Source organism: Eumetopias jubatus, unplaced genomic scaffold, assembly GCF_037043125.1.
Source record: "Eumetopias jubatus isolate StellerSeaLion01/CBP00866 unplaced genomic scaffold, mEumJub1_p1.0 scaffold_12, whole genome shotgun sequence".
Classification (NCBI taxonomy): Eukaryota; Metazoa; Chordata; class Mammalia; order Carnivora; family Otariidae; genus Eumetopias; species Eumetopias jubatus.
This window is the reverse complement of record NW_028274818.1, coordinates 21,035,919-21,052,434: the sequence shown is the minus strand read 5'-3', so window position 1 is coordinate 21,052,434 and position 16,516 is coordinate 21,035,919. Positions and strand designations below refer to the sequence as shown.

The window sequence follows — 16,516 nt, the reverse complement described above, 5'->3', positions numbered from 1 at the left end:
AGAAAATTTTTTTAGAAATGCCTACCCACCCTCTCTCCCTCATGAAATTTAAATACCACAGATATATTGTATGTCTGTATATACTGTGGCCCTTTGGAGGCCATAGAACATTGCATATTTTTTTCACAACCCAAAACCCAATTTTCATCATTATTGCCTCTGTTAGGAATACATTGGTTAGATTATCCGGGTATTGCCATTATCCCCAAACGTCAGGGGCTAAAAGCAACAAAGTCAAGCTACGTGACCATTGTAGGTCAAGCTGCGGACTCTGGGACTCCAGCTGACAGTCACTATGGAAACATTGCTGGTCTCCAGGCAGAGACCAAGCGGGCATGGCAACTCACAAAGAATCGTCTACAGCCTCTTGAACTTCTGCTCAGCGGTGACGTGTGCTGGTTTTGCTCACTCTCCATTCGCAAATCAAATCACATGGCCAACATCTTATATTTTGTGGGGAGGAGGAGAGAAAGGGGAAGTACAATCTTAACATGTGACTGAAAAGAAGAAAAAAACACCCCAGAATATTTGTGAAGAGTCCTAATGATTGTTACAGTTATGGTCCCAACAGTCCTGAGAGGAAGTGGGACTAAACTTTAAAGATGTCAAAATTATTTGTTCACAAGCCTGCCGGGGCCAAACTAGGATTTGAACCCAGGTAGCTGACTCTTACTTGTTTATTTTACTCCCGGTCTCTGGGGTTCAATCCTGCCCATTGTGATAAATGTGTGGCCATCACTGGGCTTTCAGTATGTATGGGGCAACTCCTCCCTCACCCTTGGTCCTTGGTCTCTTTAGTTAAAAAGGCATGTTGTCACATAACACCCGCAAGGACAGTGAAAATATTGCCAGAATCCCACTCACCCCAGCCCGAAAATCTATGCTGTCTGCATGGGGGGAGGGGTAATTTATTCATGTGACTTTCATCAGAGTCCTGAATGAGCCCATCAAGACTGCCCTGAGAACACTGGGCGCTAGGTTCACCGACTCCTCAAGATATCTTCAGGTCTGTTCCCCTAGAGCCAAGCAAACTACAAGATCCCTGTGATAGACCGGGTGGAAGGAAGTGGGGCTAATTCCAAAGGAAGGCATTTTTCGGAAGACATAGCAGGAGAAAACTCTGGGTTTTCTTGTTCTAGTGTGTAGCAGGCTTCATTTCTGCTAGGGTTGGTGATGATCTTCTACCCAACAGACCTCCAGTGTGGCCTTCTTGTTATTTCATTTGGCAAGATCCCATGTTAGAACCATCATCTGCTGTGAGATCATGGAGGCTGGCCAATGGTACAGTTTGGGGGCATGTCAAGGTTTTTAGGAACCTGAGCAATAATCTGGCCCAATTCTATGTTTGGACAAATGAGAAGACAGTGACTCAGTGTTCCATAAGTGGCCAGTGTCAGAAAAAATCCCAGGGCCCTTGCCTGCCAGTTATGTTCTCCTCTCTACTTCTCTCTCTCTCTCTGGGATGATTTGCTAAACTTCCTTCCTCAACGTCCAGAGGGGAAGATCCCCTCTGTTTACTTGTCAAGTTCCCTCTCCCTCAGGTCCTATTTCTTACTCCTTTTTTCTACTCAAAAGAGAAATGTGTTGTGGTTTCTAGAGGAGGAATCAAGATCTGAGCTTTTCCAAACTTGGCAAGAGCCCCTGGCAAGGTTTCCTCTGGGCTGTCTCGGGGACATCCGCAGCTGGAGAACAACCAGTCTCTCCCAAGGGCTGGGAAAATGCCACGTGAGTCCTCTCTCGTGGCCCACCATGGGTTATAAGCAGCAAAAGTATCCCTGCCCTGGAAAGTCGTGTGACCCAGACAACTTGCCTTTGAGCCCTCGGAACACGTGGGAATTCAGCAGCCTCCTTACCTGGCTCCTACGGCTGTCCCCAACTTGCCAAGGCTGGCCCATATCTACTCTATCCCTTATATTACCCCAGGCTTAGCACAGAATGCTGTGTTTCATCCATATTTATTGAACTGAATGGTATGAGTTGAACTGCAGATGAGACAATGGAAACTCCATGAGTCCAAGTACCTCGCTCAAAGTTGCACGGCTGGTGAGAATGAGCTTGAATTCAGAATTCGAATCCATCTGCCTGACTTCGCTGCATTATACGAATCACACATTCCAAGCTGAATTTATGAAAATGAAGCTAGTATGAGGGACGTTTCCCATGAGCTATACTGCTGTTCAAGGGACAGCACCTGTAGTGGCCTGGGGGGTCAGGGGAGCTCCTTTCTCATCCACATATTGCAACCGTGTAGAATATTTAAGAAGGCAATGAGGTTTGCCTGACTGCTCTGTCGTAGCCCAAATTCTTCGCAGTACTCTTGTCATAAGGTCGTGAGGAGGGCCAGGTCCGGTAGAGGTCAGTCACCCCTGACTACACTGCCTCCTAACCTTGCGTTTTGGTGACTTACCCAATCTGCTGTGTGCTCAGCCCCTAGTGCCCTTTCTCAGATGGTTTTTTTGCGTGCACAGAATGTATGTAATCTGAAGAACTAAACTTGTCAGGAAAGGCGGCCCAAATTAGCTTCTTATAGCCCAGTGCTTGACCGATTGCTGAACTCAGAAGAGGTTCCCAAGCACCAGTTTAAACAAAAAATTAAAATAACAAAAATCCTCCAAACCCAAAAAATAGATAAACAAAGAATGTGCACTTCTCCAATTCTTGATTTCATCAGAGATTTGGGTGAAGATAAAGTTGAAATGTTGCCATAACTCTTTGTGTATGATTTTATAGCCCAAATATATTCATTGAATTTGGTGCAACTTGGAAAAGTGCACTGGACATTTGTAGGCTACCCTGTAACTCCAGGTTTTTTGAAAACCTGTTTCTGGGCATATACTCCCTAGAAACATCCTTACAGCTGTGGACGAGTTTCCTTGCAGCTTTATTCCAGGCAACATTTTTTCTTCCCCAAAGAGGCCGACAACAACGCTTCTTTCTCTTCTGTGGTGCATTGAGAAAATGAAGGCATTATTAACCAGAGGGCATTTTAAAAAAATGGAATTAATATTGTCATGCTCTTTCCATTTGCATCATGGACGGATTAACATTGAATATTTCTATCACGTCAGATTTTGCTTATTTCCCCTTTCAGGTACAAGTTCCTTAGAAAACAAGATAGGTATATTAATATTTTTCCTGGCAAAGGAGGAATTCACACAAAATTGCGTACATGTGTGACCCTTACTTCTCTCCTAGGCTGTTTTCTCATGTCGCGGATAGTATACAACAAACATGAACTTCCTTTATGTTTAAAGGGAACTAGAGACATTGACCGGTGTTCACTCTGACGAGGGTGGTTTTATTTTATTTTCTTTTTCTGGTGACTATTTAATCACAACAAAATTTAACAATGTGTAACAGTGAAATGACCATAGTCTTCAAAGGAGATTTAGGTACAAAAAGGATGAGAAATGGCAACTCCTAAATTTATAGTATCTGGGATCTGTAGAAACCAGTAGGCAGTCGGGCATGTACAAGTCTCTATATCAAAAGGACAGCAACAGGAGGGGAAGTTCTTATAAGAATTCTAATAGCTGATCCAGCAATTGCACTACTAAGTATTTACCCCAAGGATATGAAAATACCAATTTGAAAGGATACATGCACCCTGATGTTTATAGCAGCCTTATCTACAACAGTCAAATTATGGAAGGAGCCCAAATATCCATTGACTGATGACTGGATAAAGAAGTTGTGGTATATATATATATATACACAATGGAATATTACTCAACCATAAAAAGAATGAAATCTTGCTACTGGCAACAATGTGGATAGAACTAGAGGGTATTATGCTAAGCAAAATAAGTTAGAGAAAGAAAATTCTGTATGATTCACTCATATGTGGAATTTAAGAAACAAAGCAAATGATCATAGGGGAAAAAAAGACAGAGAAAAACCAAGAAACAGACTCATAACTATAGAGAACAAACTGATGGTTATCAGTGGGGAGGTGGGTGGATGGATGAAATAGGTGATGGGGATTAAGGAGGACACTTGTGATGAGCACCGAGTGTTGTATGTGTTGAATCACTAAATTGTGCATCTGAAACTAATATTACACTGTATGTTAACTAACTGGAATTTAAATTATAAAAAAAAAAGAATTCTTATAGCCAAAGGTACAAAGAGCAACAAACACATCTTTCAGTGTGGATTTATGGTTGGAATCCAGTTTCTTAGAGTTGAAAGGTAGTTATTACTGAGACTCACACCAGTTGTATCTGACAGTTAAACCCACCAAATCATATCCAGGAACAGTTCAATAAACACTATGATAAAGTGTTCACAGAGACCACTTTTTCTTTCCATATACTTTTTAAAAATTTTTTTGAGAGTGAGAGCGCACCTGCAAGAGTTTGGGGGGAGGGGCAGAGAAAGAATCCTGAGCAGGTTCCATGCCCAGTGCAGAGCCCAATGTGGGGTTTGATTTCATGACCCTGAGATCATGATCTGAGCCAAAATCAAGAGTCAGATGCTCAACTGACTGAGCCACCCAGGCACCCCTCCATATACTTTTTTTTTTTTTTAATATAAAGGGATTTCAATAGGAATTCTAAAACAGTTCCATTGTAGTTGGGTTCTGACGAGGTAAGACTTGGACAGAGAGGGCCCATAAGATAAATCTCCCATCCCCTTTTTTTGTCAGTGAACAGGAGCAACTTTTCTACCTTAGCCTTTTCTTTTTAATCTTTCATTTAGAAAGCTATTTCCCTGCTGCTGCTTTTCTCTCTTCTTTGTCTCTGAGATTAAGATCAAAGGCACAGTTCAGGTCACCCATCCTCACTCAACCAGGCTACGATTCTGATTTGAGTGTAAATATTCATTAGCTTCTACCACATTTGATGGCTCATTAATTGTATTACTCTGAGAACTCATGTCACCTTGCATACTTAATAATAATTCAGACTTTTAAATTTTGTTCCTCTCATCTGTTCAGATAAATAAGGTCTCTCCAAACTCACTCTTCATCTCTGTCATAAAATGCAGTTGAATTCATCATTAAATAGTAGGAGAAGGAGCAGAGAGCCTGTCTCATGCATGCGAGGACTCCCTGCAGTGCTTTGCCCAGTTTGTATGTAGTCATACTCTGTAAGTGTTCATTAAAGGAATGAACAGAGAACGAATAGAAGTCGAGAGACTTAGTTTTGGGTCCTCTTTGAGTCTCACTTGCTGTGTGGCCTTGGACAAACCACTTGACATCTCCAACTTCCATTTTTTTCACCTGTAAATAAGTGAGGGATCAGATGGCCCCCTGTTTGTTTTTAATAGTTAGATTAGATCTCACCCACTTACTTTCGAGGTATACCCAAAATAGCAATTACTTTATTAACACAGGGCTTATAAATCTTTCCTAAATCAACAGTGAAATCCCTAAGGATGATTAGTGTTTTGTTTTCTTTTTAATTGCTTCACCTATTATCTTTAAACTAGGACAAATAAGATTTAAAGAGAAAAAGTAAAAAGATTTTCCAGTTCCAGCAAGAGGGGAACTTGTCTTTTCTGAGAGATGTTTACCAAACCTTAACATTTTGGGGAAAAAGAAAAAATTCCAAAAGACCATTAGCGTTCCATTCCCTCCCTGCAGAATATATCTCTACATATCACATTGTATTGAAATGGTCTTTTTTCACTCTTACATTTCATTCACTATTGGCAAACTGCTTGAGAGCATTCACCAGGTCTTTCCAATTATTTTTGTATCTCCAGTACCTAGAGTAGTGGCACATACTAGGTGCTCAATAATGTTAAACTAGGGCACCTGGGTGGCTCAGTTGGTTAAGCAACTGCCTTCGGCTCAGGTTATGATCCTGGAGTCCCGGGATCGAGTCCCACATCGGGCTTCCTGCTCAGCAGGGAGACTGCTTCTCCCTCTGACCCTAACCCCTCTCATGTGCTCTCTCTCATTCTCTCTCTCTCAAATAAATAAATAAAATCTTTTAAAAAATAATGTTAAACTACACTGTTAAAATGGAAATTCAGATAACTGAACGAGTGGTGGGGCAAGATTATGAGAGTATCTACTGATTCCAAATGTGATAGTTTTCCTAATATAGAAACTGATTACATTAAACCATTGAAAACCTTTAATTTTATTTATTTATTTTTTTAAGTAATCTCTACACCCAGTGTGGGGCTCGAATTCACAACCCTGAGATCAAGAGGCGCATGTTCCCCTGGGCCAGCTGAGTGCCCCCATAACCTTTAACATCTTAGTAAGAATTAGATATCAGATGGTGGCACCAATTTTGAGGACCCCAAATTGTGTCATTTTCATGGGTTTGAGATGTGCAAGTTATAGGCTGCTGCCAGCATAGGTCTGGGTAGCCAGGAGTGAGTATGGAGATTCTCTGTCTCAAGGAGCACATTTAAATAAAATAAGGGAGAGAGAGAGCGAGATTTAGAAGTTAACACTTCTGATTCCCTCTTTAAAATAACTCTGCTTAAGTAAGGAGCAGATGGCCCAAAAGATAATTTCATCCCTAGATAGAAGCTGGGATAGATGGACCTATGTGGAAACATTTTCTACGTCATATTTTTCTTACTCTACTTTGAAAGAAATAATGATGTAAAAAAAATCAAAGGAGTGAGAGATATTACATAATTTCATTTAGGAAATGGCCTGAAGCAATTTCATCTGAAGGAATAGGATTCATGTATGCAACTGATCCAGAAAAGTTGAAAACAGGGAAGTAAACAAAACTACTGAGTGCAAAAGCCAGGAATTGTGTGAATCAGGATTATTTACTTGATTTTATTTTTTTGTATCTGTGGTATGACTAATAAACTAAATCAAGTATTGAGTCTTGAATTCTGTAAAGGAAATAAGTGTATGGGTAAATACACCATGTTTTTTTTAGTATTTAAGTTAAAACTTCAATAACAGCTTTATGCTATGATTTTGGTGAATATTGCTTCAAATTCTTCTTCTTCTTACATATTGACACAAATTTTATATCTGACTTGTTGTATAATTTATTTAAAAAAATTTTTTTTAAAGATTTTATTTATTTATTTGTCAGAGAGAGAGAGCGAGCACAAGCAGGGGGAATGGCAAAGGGAGAAGCAGGCTCCCCGCTGAGCAAGGAGTCCGATGCGGGATTCGATACCAGGACCCAGGGATCATGACCTGAGCTGAAGGCAGATGCTTAACTGACTGAGCCACCCAGGCATCCCACTGATTTGTTGTATAATTCAAAAAGTAATTTTCTCCATAACTGCTTTCCAGTATTTGTGTAAAAACTATTGATAAAGGGTTTAGGAGGCTTTTTTCTTTCTCTTGTTAAGCATCTTTCTTTTACTTTGAACATTTAATGAGTAGAAAGAAAACCTTGCAACTTATTTCATAAAAATATTGGTTAAAATGCAAACTGAGGGTTGCTGGAGTTTTGGGGGGTGGGAGGGATGGGGTGGCTGGGTGATAGACATTGGAGAGGGTATGTGCTATGGTGAGCGCTGTGAATTGTGCAAGACTGTTGAATCACAGACTTGTACTTCTGAAACAAATATGTTAAAAAAAAGAAGATAGTAGGAAGGGAAAAATGAAGAGGGGGAAACTGGAGGGAGAGACAAACCATGAGAGACTATGGACTCTGAGAAACAAACTGAGGGTTCTAGAGGGGAGGGGGGTGGGGGGATGGGTCAGCCTGGTGATGGGTATTAAAGAGGGCACGTATTGAATGGAGCACTGGGTGTTATAAGCAAACAATGAATCATGGAACACTACATCCAAAACTAATGATGTAATGTATGGTGATTAATATAACATAATAAAATAAAAAAAGAAAAAATATAAATAATTGAAATAGTCTGGAAAGCCTTTTAAAATTTTTTCTTTTTACGAAGGGCAACAACTGGTTTTCTAGTTGCCAGCTCAATTTAGTCTATATAGTGATTTTTCTTCTTTGAAAAAGAAGCAATTTAAAACAGAGCTCTATTACAGCACAAAATGATTTATTGTCTTAACTCTGGTGTTCTGCTCTGTTTACCGCCTTCAGCCAGAATAGAATCACCAAGCACGTAGAAACTTGCAGGAAAAGGCAGAGCCCAAACAGAAGAGAAAGAAAGGAGGAATCCCCCTCTGTAGGCTCTGTCTTACATTGGAGTTACATTCTTTAAGCCACTGGATCATTTTGCTAAAAATTCCCCTAATAAGTCAACCAGAGAAAGACAGTTATCATATGGTTTCACTCATATGTGGAATATAAGAAACAGTGCAGAGGATCATAGGGGAAAGGAGGGAACACTGAATGGGAAGGAATTAGAGAGGGAGACAAACCATGAGAGACTCAACTATAGGAAACAAACTGAGGCTTGATGGAGGGGAAGTGGGTGGGGGTGATGGGCGTTAAGGAGGGCACGTGATGTGATGAGCCCTGGGTGTTATACCCAACTGATAAATTATTGAACACTACATCCGAAACTAATGATGTACTATACGTTGGCTAATTGAATTTAAATTAGATAAAAATTCCCATAGCCATACTGCAGTTAAGACATATCTCCTGATAAGAGAGCATTTCTTCTGACCTAATCATTCCAATTCAGAAGTTCATATTTAAAATATAATCTAAGGAAAACAAAAACCTGGAAGCATCGAGATGTTCATTGCAATATTATCTGGAACAACAAAGTGTGGAAGATAATTTAAAAATCCAACAGGAGGAGACCTGTCAAATAAATTATTCATGCTCTTTATTTGCACACACCCTAACAGTAGTGAGTCCTCACCCCGCAGTCTTTTTACACAGGTTCTTTCTGCTGCCTGCTGTGCCCTCACAGCTTCATACTCATCCATGTGTCCTTAAAAACCTAAAGAAGACATTCCCCAGTTTGGGCCTTCACTGATGGCCTTCAGTTAACCACCATCTTCTGGGTGATCTCCTTCAGTTGAACATATTTCTAACACTGAACTTCGTACACATTTGTGTATATGGTGGTCCATTCTTCCAGATGTTCAACGTCATTTCCATATCTCTCCTCAGCCCCTGAGCACAGTGCCTGGCTCCCAGTGGGTTCTGGGAGCAGACGTGTCAGAAGAAATAAATAGTAAAATATTCATGTAGGAAAGAGTATTATGTCACCTTTACATTGAAATTTCTGAACGGAAAGACATATGAAAATAGATGATAGATTATTATGTGACAATTAGAATATAAATTCAATATGCACATTTTGACTTTAATTTTTTAAAGTATACCTAAAGAAAGTGATATGTTAGGAGTTATTTATGTAAGTGGGGTCAGAGGTAGGATAATGAGTGACTAAAATAATTTTCTTTCAAAATGTCTTCAAATTATGCTCTCTCTCTGTAGCAAATATTGCCAATGGTGTCATCCATCCCCCTCGCCCTTCAACTTCAGGGCACACTGGCCCAACTTCCAACTGCCAGCCCCCGTATTTCCTTGTCTGAGGCTTTCTCTGAATCAGTTTTGTCAGTTGTGTGGCAGACTAACAGTGTCAAAGAATTAACACCCCTTTGGGAGTAGCCCTCAGGTGGTGGTTAGTGTAAAAATATCCCAGATCCTGTTCCACTGTGAAGTATGTGTTCCATTGGTGCCCAAACTTCCCCACAGAGATTTTGCAGTATTTACCCACAGAGGCAAATTGCCTGGTAAGTCATCCTTTATTTGTTTCCACACGTCTTCCTTGCTCCTCCACGATTTCCTACTGTCACCTCCAAAACATGTACTTGCACTTAAATCCTTATCTCAGGGTCCGTTTCCAAGAGAACCCAAATTAAGACACCCTCCAATAACAAAAATTAATAATTCTGTAGAGAAGTGATACTAAAATGTAAATATTATTGGGAAGGTTCTTTTCTTTTCTTTTTTTTTTTTTAAGATTTTATTTACTTATTTGACTGAGACATAGCAAGAGAGGGAACCCAAGCAGGGGGAGTGGGAGATGGAGAAGCAGGCTTCCCACGGAGCAGGGAGCCCGATGTGGGGCTCGATCCCAGGACCCTGAGACCATGACCAGAGCCGAAGGCAGACGCTTAACGACTGAGCCACCCAGGCGCCCCATATTGGGAAGGTTCTAACACCGTAATTTACTAAAGGTATTATCAAATTAATTAAAATTAGTGATGAAAACTGCCAGTTCCTCAAGGACTAGAACACAAAGCAAGCAATGTGCTAGTATGTGAGTGTAAGGAAAGTTCTGAATTTGAGTCATGAGCCCACATTGGATGTGGAGCCTACTCATTAAAAAATAAATAAATAAATAAAATAAAAAGGCTTAAAAACATGATTAGGAAATGGGCATTTTTAGTAAAAATCTAGATATATTGACTACTTGTGTAATGCTATATATATCCAGATATCTAGAAATATATTAATACATTTATATTGTTACATAAAGATATTTGATGGTTTTTTTTTATTTTATTATGTTATGGTCTTTTGATAGAAACTGGATAAAATATAGGCACTTCTCTGAAAGCATGCTTATTCATCACAGAAATCTGATTCAACATAGTGGAATAATATGAATTATGGTTTCAGCACATTCATCAAGACTGAATGTTTTGCAAGTATTAGGAATAACACCTCCCAAGGATGAAAAAGAAAGCTTGTATATACGAACTATGGGAACAAGATCCATTTTATAGAGTAGCTGGTGTCTTGTTAGTCTTTTATTTTTCTGTTTACTGAGGATACTGTATTACAGTAATATGGCCAGGGCAAGGCCAAAGACCCATGAGTACTTGAATCAAAGGACAAAGGAAAAATTATTTTGATTTGTTTTTGTTAGCTTTGAGCAACGAATTTATTCAAAAAACCAAAAACTAATAACACAAGAGTTATTTTTTTACCACCCATTCCAGAAATTCCTATAGGAACCTTTGCTTTTGCTTGATCTTTAGCCCAGTGCCCTAGAATTATCTGGGGCAACTGATAAAAACCAGGATTTCCAGATCCCACACAAAGGATTCTGATTCAGCAGGTCTGGAGTAGGGTTCAGGAATTTGCCTTTTTTACTGAGTTCCTCAAACAATTCTTATGTAGGTAAACCCCAAACCACACATTGAGAAACACTGCTCTGGCCTCTAGTCATTTTTTCCTCATTAAAAGAAAAAAATAGTGACTTTTTTCAACAAGGGATTCTTACACATACAGATATATATTATCAGAACAGATCTTACTGCACTGCAGACCTATCATACCAGTGTTAAGATTTTACCTGAATCCTCCTCACTTTACTAGAACAGAGATTCTGTGTAAGTAGCAGCTGCTTTCAGGAAGCATGATCAAAATAGAGACATATAAAAACAACAAACAAACAACTTTAAAGAAAGCAAACAAAAAATCCAGTGACCAAACTTATTTTGCAGTAACTTTATTTGTATTACTAAAACATCTTTTAATTAATTTTTTATTATTGAAGTGTAACTGACATACAATGTTATATTTTCCGTGTCCAACATATTGTTTCAACAATTCTATACATTACTCAACACTTACCATAATAAGCGTAGTCACCATCTGTCACTGTACAATGTTATTACAATATTATTGCCTATGTTCTCTATGCTGTACTTTCATCCCCGTGACTTATTTTATAACTGGGAGTTTGTACCATCCTCCCTCTCCCTTCCCTCAAGCAACCACCAGTTTTATTCCCTGTGTTTGTGAGTCTGTTTCTGTAGTAACTTTAATTGCCTATCGTTCACAGTAAATATCTTAATTCACTGCTCACTGGATATCTGGTTTCATAAAGGCCTGGGGAACACTGAAAAGTCTCTGCTGTCTCGTCTTAGAAACCCAGTGTCTCACCTTGGCTGGGTGTGTTAGAGATTAATGATGCCATATTGTGCCATGGAAATGTTTCATGATATAGTGGGTGGAAGATATTAGCCAAAAACCGGGAGTGGGCTTAGAGAGAAAAGACCATGATAACAACCTGCAATGTTGCAAGGAATTCTGTAGCCCAAACCCAGCTTTTTCGTTCTGGCCCTGGAAGCAACATCACTTTCACTCAATTCCCCTTCTCTTTACCCATAAGGTGGTATAATGAATTTTTTTTATGAAGTCATGAATGTTTCATATATAGGTATAGAGAAACTCTAAAACCATAAAGTGTTAAAGGTGAACGAATTTTAGTGGTCACCAAATTCAACCTCCTCATTTTATAAAACAGTATACGGAGGCCTAAATTAATTGACTTATGCAAGTCCACAAACAACACACAGCTAGTCATTATTTTATTCTAAAAAACAAAACAAAAAGAGAAAAGAAAAAGATTACTCCCCCCCCACCACACACAAATTATTTACTCTTTAGAGCTACTCTGATCCTCATCTCAGCATTCAAAGTGCCAGTGCTTTATTTTGATGTCCTAATTCTGGTATTTCTGATTTAAAAAGTATTTGTGTCCTATGTTTTTGTGGTTACGTAAGATAGGAATAAAATTATGAAGAGCTGGAAAAAAACAAAAAGCCTCAGATTATTGATAAAAAGGAAAGCCTGCAGTGTGAAGTTATGTCTCCCTCCTTCCTTCCCTCCAACCATTCCTTCCTTCCTCCCTTCCCCCCTTCTTCCATCAAACATGCTGGGAGTACAAAAATGATTATGGCATTTAAATTAAAAAGAATGATTATGGCAGTTTCTCCTGTTAAAAAGCTCACTATTTAGCCAGATTCAGAAAGTAACAAGTACTTGTAAAAATCGCAAGTACCATGATAAGATGTAATAAAAGGAACATCTTTGTTGTAAAATGAGTTGAAGTTGTTCAGACTAAGAAAAGCAGAGGGCTCAGTTTTGCTAGAGAGATGTGTTCTATGTAAAAGTCTATGGGTGAATGAGCCGGGCATGTTAGGGAATGGCTGAAGTGAAGTATAGGATAAATGACAGGAGATGGGGCTGGAAATATGGTGTAGGAGCAGACTAAGAAGAGCATTTTATGCCATTCTAGAGGAATTTGAACTTTGCCTTATATAGTCCCACACAGTCTAGTCCTGAAGACAATAGCTATACATGGCTATTGGCCACTTGAAATGTGGCTACCCCAAACTGAGACATGCTGTATGTATAAAACATACATTGGATTTTGAAAATTTAGCATGAAAAAAAAGAAAATTAGCCATCTCACTAATAACTTTTTATATGGCTTATATGTTCAAATGATAATATTAATATTATTAGACATTATATTTCTATTCCATTATATTTTTATTTCTATTTTCTATTTTTTATACTGTTGTAGAAACAATAGTAATGTACTCAAAATCATGGGTTTTTAAAACTTTACTGTTTTTAATTACTGAAGTACTTTAAACTACCAATATCATGATTCCAGGCCTAAATGATTTAGTCTGTATCTCTAAAAACTAACATTTTCTATGTAAACAAATAACAATATCAAATACTTAATAGTTAACAATAATTACTTAACATTGTCTATTATTCAGGCTATCTTAAAAATTTCCAATTGTCCCCCAAATGTCTTTATAGCTGGTTTGTCAAAACCAGAATGCAGTCTAGGACCATCATTACATCTGCAGGTCCCTGACCTCTTTTAATTTTAAATAGTTCCCTCTTTCCCTCTTATTTTTTTGTGTCACTAACTTGATAAATAGACCAGCCCAATTATTCATGTTCTACCTTCTCAGTTTGTCTGATTTGTTGTTGTTTAGCTTGTTACTCTGTATTTCCTATAATGTGTAAATTAGACCTTCAGGCTTGAGTAGATTCCAGGGAAACATTTCTTTCGCTCTGATATAAAACATATAATGTTGAGTTCCTCATATTTTATCTCATCAAGAGATAATACATATCAGATTTCATCACTGTTTGCAGTGCCAAGGTTGACCATTAGATTGTAGTGATGACAAATTTATTCCTCCAGTATGAAGTTGTGTTTTCAGTTGGTAACCAGGAAGCTTTTAACTAAAGGAATACTGCAATTATGTCTTCATTGTGGAGTAGTGTAGAGTATGGAGGAGGAAATAAAAGAAGAGAGAAAGTAGAAAGACTACTCGTAGTCTATTACTACAGTCTAGGAAAGAGAGAGAGGATGGTGATCTTACTTTGAACTGGGGATCATGCTAATTCCTTAGCACGTGTTACATTTATAAATCCTCACACAACCATATGGGATAAGTTTTCTTATCCCCAACGTCTGGTTAAAACTGAGCTTTACAGAGATTGAGCAGTGGCAGAGTGGTGATTAAAACGCAGCTCTGTCTGACATCAAAAATCCATATACTGGACCGCTCTCCTATGCTTACTGCAATAGTAATTTGGTTTGAGAGGCTTTAGTTTGAACATTTTTATTTTTTATCTTGTTTTTAATTTTTTCTAGAGAGAGAGAGAGAGAGTGTGCAAGCCTGGGGGGAGGGAGAGAGAGAACCTTAGCAGGCTCCACGCCCAGCATGAAGCCCCATGCAGGGCTTGAACTAATGACCCTGAGGTCATGACCTGAGCTGAAATCAAGAGTCCGACACTTAACTGACTGACGCACCCAGGTGCCCCTGAATGTTTCGAATGCTTTTAAAAATTTGGTGACCGGGACACCTGGGTGGCTCAGTCGGTTAAGCGTCTGCCTTTGGCTCAGGTCATGATCCCAGGGTCCTGGGATCGAGCCCCTCATTGGGATCCCTGCTCAGCAGGGAGCCTGTTTCTCCCTCTCCCTCTGCTGCTCCCCCTGCTTGTACACTCGCTCTCTGACAAATAAATGAATAAAATCTTAAAAAAAAAAATTTGGTGACCAACGAACTACTTGGGGTATGGAAGAAATAACTCTAAAATGTTTCTCTTGGACGATTAGGTGGTATGGCTGTTGAATTTGAAATGTCATTTGGATATGTCAACTGAAAATATAGGTCTGGAATTCAGAAGACAGATCAAAGAAAAAGTAGAGACGAGTAGAATTGTAGATTCAGGAGTTATCTGCATAGATATGTTAGCTTAGACTTGGGGAGTGTATAGAATCACCTAGTATATTTATACAGCCTTGAGACACCTTCACTTTTTATGTGTAAGCCATCTGAGATTAGCAAACCAATATCAAAAGGGAGACAACTGCATGAATTAAAAATGCCATTTTTGATTTTTATATTCCTGAAAAAGTTAAAAATATTATAAAGAATTATTAGTATAATTATTATTTCAGTATAAATTCTTTATGTTACTGTGTGGGAAGGTTAGAGTATTTCTAATGGAAGACATTTTCCCTGTGGTCGGTGGTTATCATGATCCTTATAACTAATTCAGTTCTGGTAGGCAGAAGTTTATTTATTTATAGAGTGAGACAGAGTCTTTTAAACTAGCCTGGTCATAGAAAACCTTGATATTATACTTACTATATTATGGAATAACCCATACTTTGAACAATCTTGAGGGAAAAACACCACAGTTGCCTCTCAGATTCTTAGTAGTCTAGAATTCTGAAAATTTGTTCTGCTCTATTTGAGGTTGAATACAAAATGGTATGTGGTGGTAAAATAATGAATTGTTTCGAATTCTTGACAAAAGCTAAAAGGTTATTTTTCTAGTCTTCTGAAATTATCTTTCTTTCTCTAGGGCAGTAGTAAGGATCTGTTTTTCATTTAATGGTCTTTCTCAAGGAACTTCTGAGAAATCGGGTAACTCCTTTCTCCTGAGGTAAGTAAAGTGTTAAAAGGGACATTCATCAAAATTCAAGATAAACAGGTATATTTGCTCCATATTTACAAAGTTATAGAAAGTTGAAATTTCTTTCTTAAGGAATTTTTGATTACCTTAAATGGCAATTACAAAAGGAAAAAAAAACCGCAATATTTTGGAACAGGGGTCAGATAAAACCAGGTTTAAATAAATTTCACGTAAAGTCTTTAAGAGGGAAAAGTAGTCATAAAAAATGCATTCTGAGGACTGTGTGTGGAAGATGAGGAAAGGCAGTCCCTCCTCTATTCTCTGTCTTCCTGAAATGAGTGGTCAGATTGGCTGGCTTTTCCTGTACAACTGAAGTGTCTTCAAGACATGGGATGACCTCAGTGAGGCTGCTCCTTCTCAGTTTCCAGGACGCACAGGATGCACTAATCACAAAAGGGGAAATTTGTTATTCTTACAGTAAGAAAACTGCAGTGATGGGACAGTTCAATTAGCCCTATGAATAGATGTCACAATCTTTAATTTTAACTTCGATAAAGCTATGCAACACTTGTTGGTGCAACCACATATTTTATTGCAGCTTACTCATGAGAATAGTTTCCATATTTTATTGTATAAACATTACCGTAAACCTTATTAGTCTTAGCACTCTTACCTTCTGCTCAGTGTTTATGCTAATAAACCATTGCTAAAGAGATGAATGCCTCCAATGGATCAACTGTTGATTAGTAAATATGATAACTTCAGCATTCTGCCAGCTACATTTAACCCAACACCCTTATTTTATAGATGATAAAACTGGAACTCTAGAGACTAGAGTTTTATCCAAAGTCACACAGATATTTAGAGCCAGACTTAGCCTAGAACCCAGACATCTGACCTGAAGCTCTTCCCATTGCCTTCATACTTAGATGGGGTCAATT

General features: G+C 38.5%; 1 long non-coding RNA gene across 1 annotated transcript in view; it reads left to right on the top strand.

The window, feature by feature from the left end:
• Positions 1–16,516, top strand: part of LOC148162773 (uncharacterized) — a 146,420-nt gene that overhangs the window by 81,059 nt on the left and 48,845 nt on the right. Inside the window, exon 4 of the long non-coding RNA XR_015766459.1 lies at positions 15,525–15,605. This is a non-coding gene — a long non-coding RNA (uncharacterized LOC148162773). The remainder of the gene's footprint in view (positions 1–15,524; positions 15,606–16,516) is intronic.